The following is a 376-nucleotide window of genomic DNA, read 5'->3' on the forward strand; positions in this document are numbered from 1 at the left end:
GGGGGGGAGCAGGTCTGGGGGTCCACCGTGCGGTCGGGGGCGTCCTGGCGCCCCTGCGGCACCCTTGGGACCGCGCCGCCCCGCCACCGTGCGTCCTCAACACTTGGAGCTGGCGACGCCCCGGCCGAGCTGGCAGGCAGCAGGGCCGAGCACTCACCAGCCTGTACCGCGGTGGCCGGGGCGGGGCGGGGCGGGGCCGGTGGGGCAGGGCAGGTCGAGTAGAGCGGAGTTGGAGGGACTACTTGTCGCTGCGGAGGAGAGAGATTCGTGTGCGGTGATGCGGCCCGGGCCCGGGGCCGAGCAGGGCCACTCGGCCCAGCATGACTCCCACTCTCTAGCCCTTCCTCCTGTCCAGCCCTGTCCACTGCCCCCCCCC

This window comes from Frankliniella occidentalis, unplaced genomic scaffold (assembly GCF_000697945.3).
Source record: "Frankliniella occidentalis isolate FOCC.00 unplaced genomic scaffold, Focc_3.1 Scaffold418, whole genome shotgun sequence".
In the NCBI taxonomy this organism is placed as follows: Eukaryota; Metazoa; Arthropoda; class Insecta; order Thysanoptera; family Thripidae; genus Frankliniella; species Frankliniella occidentalis.